The sequence below is a fragment of the Anoplophora glabripennis genome, unplaced genomic scaffold (genome assembly GCF_000390285.2).
Source record: "Anoplophora glabripennis isolate ALB-LARVAE unplaced genomic scaffold, Agla_2.0 scaffold151, whole genome shotgun sequence".
NCBI classification, from domain to species: domain Eukaryota; kingdom Metazoa; phylum Arthropoda; class Insecta; order Coleoptera; family Cerambycidae; genus Anoplophora; species Anoplophora glabripennis.
The window spans coordinates 849,989-859,986 of NW_019416371.1; the positions used below are offsets into that span (position 1 = coordinate 849,989).

General features: G+C 31.9%; 2 non-coding genes across 2 annotated transcripts; one reads left to right on the forward strand and one right to left on the reverse strand.

Moving 5' to 3' along the window:
- Positions 1-970: 970 nt before the first annotated feature.
- Trnas-aga lies at positions 971-1,052 on the forward strand. Its single transcript has one exon. It is a non-coding gene; the product is annotated as a tRNA-Ser (tRNA).
- A 4,223-nt stretch (positions 1,053-5,275) lies between these two features.
- On the reverse strand, positions 5,276-5,357 carry Trnas-aga. The gene has a single exon. It is a non-coding gene; the product is annotated as a tRNA-Ser (tRNA).
- Positions 5,358-9,998: the final 4,641 nt, after the last annotated feature.

Below are 9,998 nucleotides of genomic sequence, written 5' to 3' on the forward strand. Positions count from 1 at the left end.
CTGAATTCGAATCTGGCAGCATAATTGCTCTATCACGTCAGGTTTTTGAGATATCCTAACCTAAAACTACAAAAAACACTGTTTTTCGTCGTATTTGAGGTTATGTTGTAATGACATCTATTCTTTTTCAAAATCCTTCGGGAATGCATATTAGTGTGTCTGCTTCTTGACCCTTGTTGACCTGTGTAATCTATGTGTTTTGTACTAGTGGACATAAGCTAGTTCTGATCTCAAGTGAAATTTGCTTTTGTAGAAATAAATACTTAATTTTATATAACAAATATTTTAACTTATTGTTTTATGTTTTCATCCTACTTTAACTACTTTAATATTTTATTGGCTCTAATAAATTTTATTTCGCTCAATTAAATCTTTTAGTGTTCTTTTGCTATTAAAACTAATAGATACCTTAGTAAGATTTTTGTCATATACCAACCTTCTATTTTTAAGAAAATTGATTTTTGATAATCCCAATACCCCTCTATATGGCAATCAATAATTAAATGTGAATAATACCCTGAAAACGAGAACAATTATTCAGGAAATAAACAAGAAATTTTACTTTGATATCCTCTAATATTTTTCTAAAACCTGTTTTTTTTTTTAAGGCGGGGATTGCTAAAAATGCAACACATTCTACGTATATTATTTTCTTTCCATACTTTAATAGCCAGAATGAACTAAAGAACTAAAAATTTAACCGCTACCTTAATTATCTCGAACAAGAAAACGTACCTACTACAATGAAATTCCATTAGAATACAATGCGACATGAAAGACAGCAAAGGTTGGACCAGTTTCGAACGCAGTAGATGTACGATCGCTTTCTGAAGTTGTAATGACCTAGTTTAGATTGTAAATAACATCCAAACAAATGCTTGCCGCGGGTAATTGGTAACCTGATCCTTAAATGTAGGTCAGTGTTGCATATTTAATATGAGCAAAATGTGTATGAGCGCAAGAAATATCAGCAGTCGTGGCCGAGCGGTTAAGGCGTCTGACTAGAAATCAGATTCCCTCTGGGAGCGTAGGTTCGAATCCTACCGACTGCGATGGAATATTTTGAAAATTTAAAAAATACTTGCTTGAGTTATTTTATTCTAGCTATCTTCCCACAACAGTACTCTTTCTATCAATATCGTAATTTTTTTTAGTTTACTGTGGACAATTCAGAAAGAAGAAATATGTGAAACAACAAATAAGAAGGCTATAGCAACATTTCACAAAACATTTCATCTGTAAAGAATGTTTAACAATTACCTTTTTATTCAAATTTTTCTACAAAGACAGATATTTCTTCTTCTTTGTTTTTATGAAGTCAGTCAATCAGTTAAATTCCGTTGATATAAAACAGAACTGTTAATTAAGTTTGAAGGGTTAAAATAATTTTTTCATTTTTTTATTGAGAACTATTGTCTAAAACATTTCAAATATCAAAAAATGCAAAAAAAGTTTTTTCAAAAAAAGGGGGTGGTTTTACAAAGGTAGAAATCATCCAGAAGTAATTTTTTCGTCGAGTTACCCCAAACTAAAAAAAAGAAGGTTCTACGTTACATAGAACATGAGATATTACAAATTTGACATTGTCAGTTTCTTCCTGGTTGAGAGGAAAATTCCCCCACCACCACTCCCTGAAGGACTACTGTCGCGTACCCTTACTTTGACGGGCTCTGGATTGATCAATTATGGGCAAATTCAATTAAAATTAACAGGGCATAAAGTTTTAACCTTCATTTATGAAATGTTAAAATTTCAGGTCTTAGTGTTTATAACAAATTGCTTTGTGATTTAAAAAAAAAATTGCTAATTCCGAACCTATTGGTCGTAGAAACTTGTTTTTTTTTCAGTTTGTAAGTTGTCTTTACGAGCTTTCAAATGGTGTATATAACTTCTTTCAAAAGTTAAAAACCGCGGAATTATTTGATTTGTTTATTAGGGAAAACAGTGCCTTCTATTTGGTAACAATTATACAGGGCTGGAAAATCCACATAGTCCATCTGCCTTTACATGAGAGCAACAAAGTAAAGTAAAGAAATCCGTGCGATAGACAAGGATGGCTATAGTGAAGACGTTTCATAATCTGAATAGTCACCGCTCGTTTCGGGTTAGAAATGGGAGTGACTATTCAGATTATGAAACGTCTTCAATGTAACCATCCTTGTCTATCGCACGGATTTCTATGACTTACTTTATCGCTCTCACGTAACTGCTGATGTACCATGGGGACTTTCCGAACTTGTATACAATTAAATTTGAAAACAAAATTTTTTAACTAGAGGATACTTGGTGTCCCTTCGTAGAAAATGAGTCCAAAAAGAATGTTTTAGTCATAACCCTGCCTCCGGAATAGTCATTTGAAAATGGGCCTTTTTTGCAAAAATGGGATAAATAAATGGAATTTTGCAAAAACTATTTGACCGATCGAGCTCATCTTTTGCATATCTCTTATGGATATAAAAACTCACACTTTGGGAAAGTTTGGTAAGATTTTATTAATTATTTAAAAAGTTATTAACAATTAAAGAAAAAGCACTTTTTCCGTTTAATTTTGCAATAACTTATTTGTTAATAAAGCAATTTTAACTTATAAAGTCTCATTTTAAAGATGAGTTTCTCTAAATCAAATCGTCTCTTGAACTTTTTTGCTAAGATTAATAGTTTTTTTACAATAACTCGTAGAACGAAAAATGACGAATTTCTGACCTATTTGTTGATAAAAAACAATGACACTATACTTTTTCCATGACCCATTTGATGAGACGCCTCTTGTATTATCATTCCCAAGACTTTCCAACAATAAAATCACGCCCAGTAATTTTTACGAGTTCTCCATAATTTTTCACCTTTATTTCTTGGTCTATATCATAACCAACTAATGTACCCATTAAAAAAATATATGTAAATTTGCTTTACAGCCCAGTAATAATGAGAACCAGTAAATATAATCTAATCAGTCGATTATACACCGAGAAAAGGTATTTTTTACTTTAATTATTTATCTAATAGCGAACTTGAAATATTAGATTTGATAGTTGAATTTGTCTTGCTGAGATACCCCCATATTCAATCGAATTTGACTCACTTGTATATTTATAGGATTTCGTCATAATTTTTTAACTAGAATGTAAGTAACTATTCAATATAGCATTAAAAACAACTGAGACATAAACAAACACAAACCATTAAAAATGTAATACACTGTACATCGAACAAACCACTGGGATACACTTTACCTCGAAGTAGACATTAAAAAATTCCATACGAGACGTTGAACACGACTACAACTCCATTTGCAGCGACCAACAAGGAAACCGTCCCACTAAAAGAATCAGACGAGATCCTGCCACACTTGACCAGCTTTGTGGATTCGCGTACGGGCGAGGATATTGGTTTTCTATATCCATATCGAAGCTATTCAAAGTGTGTATATCCGACGGTCGCGCTTTATTTTTTCAATAGAACCACAATATTGTTTTGATAAAGGCGAGGCAATAAAAAAGTTATAAATTCGGCGCAAAGTCTGTTTTGAAAAGTTTTTGCGAGCTTCGTCTTAAAATAATATACAACGGAGGTAAATCTGAATTTTACCGAAGACCCAGTTAAAAAATGTGCTATGGAAACTGAAATTAAATCATTTTTTTAGAAAAGCATAGTAGCAAAAATGGCTGTACTGATTGTACGATATCCTCAGTTTCGAATTTTGGACATAAAAAGTTTCCCAAGTACATCGAAATTCGAACAGAGGCGGGGCAACTCAAAGACGAACCATCGTATTAAAGAATTGTTGAGACGAGTAGACCAGATTCCAAAGATAGACGAAATTCGGAGAGGTTTAAAGCGAAGATTGCTGAAGGACTCCTGCGCATTTATCATACGATGTGATCGAACGTCTACTCTGGTACCTTACAACTCATTCACCAAAGACAAATTGCATCACTGCATTGTGCTACTTATAGTACAGTCATTGAAGCTGAAAATCAGCTGTAACCTCGGAATTCTTTGAAACTGCATAGATTTGCACGAAAATTTAGAATAAGGCTCATCGTAGGCTCAAGTTCAAAAGTGACATAAGCCCGATTGACGCTTTTTGTTTTTTAGGGGTAAAAACTACCCCTATGCAAAAAATAATGATAAAAAATTGCTTTTTAAAGATTTGGAATGATTAAATCGTGCAATTATTTAAAATAAAAGTTACCTTATAGCTAATAAAAGAATTTTTCCCTTGGAATGCTTTAACGGTGCAATTATTTGAATTAAAAATTCCCTCATTGCTTATGAAAGAATTTTTATCTCATAATACTTCTCAATCCTTATAAATCACCCCTGTACTAAAAAGATGATAAAAAATTACGTTTTAAATCTTGGAATGCTATAATAGTGCAATAATTTAAAATAAAAATTCTCTGATATTATTTATGAAAGAATATTTTACTTTTGCCATTTTCAACTCTTGTAAACTACCCTTTTACCAATATTAATGTAAAATATTTTTATTATAGTCGATTTTTAAATATAATCAATCATAAAAAAATTGCTACGCTGCATATAAATAATCACACTAAATTTTTTTACTTATTTGATTTGTATAATGTAATATATAATATATAAAAATGAGAAAACCTATTTTGCTCCGAAAATATTTCATTGGTTTTTTTACCATAATTTTGAAGCTATAGTATCCTACAAAAAAACATTTTAAAGATAATTTCAAGGGCTGTAAGATCGTTTGCATATAAAACCTTTTAAGTTTTTTAAAGTGAAATGATCAAAGGGCTCGAGAGAGGTCGTTTTTTCACTAAAATGAATAGGTACTTCAAGCGGCGATATCTCCTTTATTTTTTATGCTATAGGAATAAAAAAGCAAAATATTTGTTGGAAAAAAAGCTACAATTTTGTTGTCTATCATTTTTTACGTATCTTTCATAGTTTCAGAGTTATTATATAAATAAGGCAATTTGTTATTAAATAATGAAAAATACGTTTTCAACTTTTACCGTACATTATTCAAAAAATTAGCATTCTAAAACGGTTTAACTTCAGGATCGTATGAAAAACACAAAAACAAAACTAATTGTAAAGGGTCTACGATTAATTTTAATTCTGATGGAAATGGTATAGCGTTTACTGCTCATTTTTCCTTAAAAAATATGAACAACCCATCTGTTACTGTACTATTATCTCGATTTCAAATATAAATCGATTGCCTTTTGGTATGGTTTTTTCTTCCGAGCTTGTACCCAATTTAATTTCTTCCAAAATTTTAAAAATATATCGTCGCAGTCGGTAGGATTCGAACCTACGCTCCCAGAGGGAATCTGATTTCTAGTCAGACGCCTTAACCGCTCGGCCACGACTGCCGTTGAAATTTTATTTATTACAATTAATAACATTTAATATTAGCGAATATGCAGATTAAACTCAAACAAAACAAAATTAACAATATCCTTTTACTATATGTACGACTATATGTATCTCCCCCACCGCAAATAGCGAAACTACTATAATCCTACAGAAGCTTACTTCGTTTAAAAATGGTTAAAAGCTATTTTCCAATGAACATGTTCAACTACGTTATGGTCTAGCTAATTAATTTGTTTTGCAGAAATACAGGCAAACTCGTGAGATGAAGGTTAAAAAATCATAGATCTCCTTTCATTATCTCAAGCAGCGACAGAAACAGAAATGGGAAAACAGCATTCGGGTTAATCAAGCACAGCTTATTGACTTCTACTTGCGGAATTTCACAAACATCTTCATACTTGTCACTTAGGACCAAATAAGAAAGAACATCATTGAAATATATCGGTTTGCTTTTGAACTCTGTGCAAACAATATAATAAAATTTGAATAAACTTTTGTGCAAAGATATTTTCAACAGTAAATGCTAATGTACTAATAAATATTACAAAGAGGCTTTTTTTTCTCCCTACGAGTTAAATTTATTTACCACTAAAAAAGAGTTTTACCTAAATAAGTAACCGACACCTGCTCTTAAATCTTCCAGTTCTATCCGATTCCTTAACAGCCTACACCCAACTGGCCAATATATATGTTAATTTAATGCTTTGTTTGTATTGTTGTTGGTAATATAAAATATTGACGTGTTAATTTGTGTGTAATCAACGATTTATTAGGGGGTATATCTATAACAGTCATTTTAGAAGTGAGCTTTAGTGGTAGTCTTATTTCTAGTTTAATTAATGAACGATCCATTTGGAAGACGTACTACGCCTACGTGCAACTGGTATTAGATAACCTAGTTCTTGAACAGGTATGATCTCTGCCACTCATCAAACAGAATCGTAAAATACAGCTAGTAAGAAGCCTACGTGATGCACCACATAGATAAATATGAGTTATGATAAATATTACACGAAATATAAGGAGCAGTATGGCAGTTGATACATATCTAAAAGTGAAAAGGAATAATAGAAGACGGTTTTCGGTGATAAAAAATTAAAATATTTATGTTAAAGAAAGATTGTGAATAAAAAAACTGTACAAATCTAGTTTGGTTCTGATCTAAATTTTAGCACAAAACCAGTAACTAGACTTTATACTAAAAATCAACAGCGCAAAGTGTGGAGAATGAAAAGTAAGACGATCGGTGTACGGTGAAAATACGTAAGTAGTTGAAGGGAGAACAGTGTGGAGATGGGAGTAAGACGATCGGTGGGCAGTGAGGCAAAATAGTGAAAAATCAGAGTGTTTAAAGTGTTATTAATTAGCAGGTAATATTCTTTAAGTACTTTGTTGTTAATTGTTCTATGTAATCTTATGATTGTGATGATTATAGATGTTTCATGATAATAATTCTTTGTATGTTTAGCTTTCATTGTCTTATGCTCAGGGGCGTATATTTTTCTAAGGTAAAATTGTTACAATTGTTATTTATTAAAGATTGCTAATTATTTTATTACATATTAAAATATGTATACATTGTCGTGACTGCCCAGATATTGCAATAACAACTCCTTTGTTTCACATTTAACTTGTTTTATCATGATTACGTTGTTCTTTGATTTCTTGTACTCACTTTATGTCATACGTCTATACGAGCCTTGTTGAATTTACTAACATTTTCGCCCGTACGGAATGAATCTGGATTACTCTGGATTGCCTCCCGAATGGGACTCCAGTGTTAGGACAGATCTTCCGAAATCTCAACTATAGCTGGATTGCCTCCCGACTGGACTCCAGTACCTTCCGGCCCTGCCGGCTAACTAACACCAAACCTCTTCAGTTTTACTTGGAAGTGTGTATGACTAATATGAGGTAACAGATGACATCTAGTGACACATTAAATGAGACAGGTCTTATTTCTCATTAGCAAAGGTTCTTACTGTATGCCTTTTGTTAACGTTTGTTTTGTATTTATATTTGGGCAGTTAGAGCAACGATCGTGGGTTTATCTGCCATGCTCTTTCCCCACAGGAGCTCTAGGTGAGCCTGGCACTCTCATTTTATGTTAAATGGTTGTTAATGTTTTTGTTGTTCTTTATATTTGTCAGATGTTTAATTTGAAGATTGTTGTACGTAAAGTTAGGTGTATTTACTCTGCTTTTGTTTTTATAAAATTAAACCATACTTCCCCTCTTTAAAGTTAGTATACAGCGCCTTCCGGTCAAAAAAAAAATGGATACATACAACGTAGGTATTCCTTATGACGATCACATACTTTTGGCCACAACTACGTTAATTTTTTTTATCGAACCGGGGGTTGTTATACTACATTATAAATACACACACCCTGTGTATTTATGTTTGTAGTAGAAATTAGTATGCTCTGTGAATATATTTATAAAAGAATATTTTATCACAATGTTGCGTTTTTATATAAATTCTTCAAAGAATTTTTCCAAAAAATTTTGGGATAAATTTGACATTGTCATAGTCAATAAACGTTTTTGGTGCACCTGCTTTTATATCTATATTTTAATAGCTTAGTAGGCTTTGATTCTATCGCATATGCAGATGTGTTAAGTGTAATAAATTTAAATACGGTTTTAATAAAATTTGTTGGTAATATGTGGCATACATATAAGTTATAGTCAACATGCTATACTATTACTATGTAAATTTTTAATATATTTTTTCCCGCAAATGTACATGTAAACAAAATATGTACACGACAGTATTACATGTACCAATACAACTTGGCATATGTCTTGTTGTAAATGTAAAACATATTGTTGAAACAAAAAAAAACAATGTTTCCAAAATAACTATTTATAGATGGAAATGTCCCCTATTGTTGACCTCTGAGGTACACCACTCAATCACGAATTTTATTTTCATCTTGCTCCGAACACGTGTCAGAGGACAGATGTTTATAAATTTAAAATTCGTCCACTTGCAAAACAAACCGTTTTTATTACTTTTCGCCAAGCTTATTAAAGATGTATGTTGGTGTGTCAGTGGATTAACCTTTCATTGTGTTAATTCAAATAAGACAATCGGCTCCATGGGTGCGCCGCAAAGGATTAGGCGAATAAGACATTTCAATAATTTAAATCTCACGGAGCGTTGGTGTATAGTTGAGGGATTACAACCACATCATTACTTAAAATAAAAGACAATAATTAGACAAGAAATCGACTTGCCAAATTTGTTCATTTTCTATTTGCTGGATGGCGGTCAGTGGTTCGTTGTGTATCAGGTTACACGCCAAATAAAAAAAAAAAAACGTTTGGGTCAGAGCATCATAAATAACAACAAAACATAAATCTCTTCCTCAACGTATGCAAATGTGGAGGTTAAAAAAACAATTAAGGAAATGTAAATGAAGTACTCGACAGTGTGCGATGAGAATAGTAACTAATAGATACACAAATATCAAGAAGGTCTTTCAATTGAATAGTTCGGTGCACACTAAAAAAAAAAAAACAGTTGGTAGTAATCGGTTGTTAAACGAATTGAGGCGATATTTCTTTCGAAATGTCACTATGTCTAAACTGACAAGCAGTCCAAAAGTCCATCGACGAAATATATTACACTATGATGCAGTTCACAACAAAATATACAGGGTGAATCTTAAATACATACATGTATTTTAACTGCGGGTGTAGTTTCTGATGCAAATGAAAGTGAAAGTGACTTTAAAATATGTATTTACGGAATTATTTTTTTTTTTTTGAGGTCCATCCATCCACATACATTTTGAGAACCGCTATTCACATGAAAGGTGAATAATAAATTGGAAGTTCGCCAAGTTATACGTCAAGAGAATTATTCAGAACCTATGCGGGTTAAATCTAATTCTAATGCACTGAGATGGATTCTAGTTTTAAAAATAGGGGTTTTATGAGCGAATTTGAATTAAATTTTGCAGTAATCTTAACTCACATTTTAATTTCATGGAGAGAAAACTATAAACGATTGAAGAATTTATTTCACTAAATTCAATTGTTAAATACTGTCATACAGTTTAAAGCTGCCCTATTTAAAAAGCAATTAAATTAATCAAAAAATATATTTAACAAATAAATAATTAGGTAAATTATTTAAATATAATGCACGCAAATAGCTAGTCACCATAAAATATATGTTGTCAATATCTTGGCAAGCTAAAGTTGTCGTAACCTTCCTATCCACTAATAATAATAAAGAAAGACAGAAAATCGGAAAAAAAATTTTTTACTCGACTTTTAAAAATGAAGGAAATCAACCCATAACTCCCGCTAAGAGGGCGACCCTGCCAGATGCCCGAATGCTCGGAAAATTTTGTAACGTACAACAAATCGGTCAACTGAAGCGAACAGCGTTGCCAAGTTCACATCATAATCTGTGGTTCACATTTAATTAATCCGCTTTAGTATACGGATACATATGTACGAATCCAATAAAATGCAAGTAAATAAAGGATAATGCTGCATTTTATTATAACTAATTTTAATAATTGTATTAACTTAGTGCAAAATGTTTTAACAAGCCTGACTTCTCGAAGTCAACTTTCGTTAAAAGAAAATAAATAAAGCAGAGGTTTGCCTACCGTATTT